The following is a 1,261-nucleotide window of genomic DNA, read 5'->3' as shown; positions in this document are numbered from 1 at the left end:
CTTATGTTCCGTACGCTATTTTGTTTAATAGGCGGCAGTGTGGAACTGTAAGGAATGCCTATCGAAAGTCAAAGAACACACAATCTGCCTAGGCGCCTGTATCTACTGCAGTGGTTCCCAACTTGGGGGTAATTACCCCCTGAGTGGTAAAATGAAATTTTCTGAGGGCAAAAACTAAACGTTTCGATTCTGTTTCATTCACGAAACTAAATTATTTTCAAGACATCATTACTACTAACACAATTTTGTAAGACTTAATACTGTTCATATAGCACTCCGTCGTCAGGCCAAAAGTGGCCCATCGGGATCATCCGACCGCCGTGTCATCCTCATTGAGGTTGCAGATAGGAGGGGCGTGTGGTCAGCACACCGCTCTCCTGGTCGTTATGATGGTTTCCTGTGACCGAAGCCTCTACAGATGGCAAAATTCGCCAGTAGGCGTAAGCCAACCTCGTGTACTGCCATCTGTTGTTGATGTCAAGCATCAAGGTCTCAGCAGTACGGCTTTGCACTAGAGAGTAGTTGCTTTGTAAGCACTCCTTCTTCAGGCCACGAGTGGCCTACCGGGACCATCCGACCGCCGTCTCTTCATCCGTGGAGGATGCGAACAGGAAGGGCGTGGGGTCAGCACACTGCTCTCCCGGTCGTTATGATGGTATTCTTGACCGAAGCCGCTACTATTCTGTCGAGTAGCTCCTCAATTGGCATGACGAGGCTGAGTGCACCCAGAAAATGGCAACAGCGCACGGCGGCCTGGATGGTCACCCATCCAAGTACCGGCCACGCCCGACAGCGCTTAACTCCGGTGATCTCACGGGAACCGGTGTATCCACTGCGGCAAGGCCGTTGCCCACTGATCACATAAATTATCAATAGTTACTTTTTCTCAATTAGTAGCATTATTCCGATGGAGATTACAGGTTCCTCATATAGTCCACCGACTACACATACACTGTGTTTTGTCCCGTACATCGCTGATGATAAAAATGAGACATTATTATTGTTATTATTGTTGTTGTTATTATTATTATTATTTATTACGACTATTGGTGGCTGTGGTCAGACTAAAAGCGTTAACGGAGTTTCTGCCAGTTCAGAAGTAAGAATGCAGCAATCAACAGATTTACAAACAGAAAGTATGCTGCACACATTTTAACTTGGTTGATTTGAAATGGGGTTGCAGTGTGCAGGTCAAGCAAGTGCCGTAATGGAGAGGAGTAATGCAGCGGAAGCGTGTTTTGTAACAAGTGTCTATCCTCAC

At 46.6% G+C, this 1,261-nt stretch overlaps 1 pseudogene; it reads right to left on the bottom strand.

The window, feature by feature from the left end:
* Positions 1-733: 733 nt before the first annotated feature.
* Positions 734-851, bottom strand: LOC124552786 (annotated as a pseudogene).
* Between the last annotated feature and the right edge of the window lie 410 nt (positions 852-1,261).

Source organism: Schistocerca americana, chromosome 10 (assembly GCF_021461395.2).
Source record: "Schistocerca americana isolate TAMUIC-IGC-003095 chromosome 10, iqSchAmer2.1, whole genome shotgun sequence".
NCBI lineage: Eukaryota > Metazoa > Arthropoda > Insecta > Orthoptera > Acrididae > Schistocerca > Schistocerca americana.
This window is presented reverse-complemented; position numbering and strand designations above follow the sequence as displayed.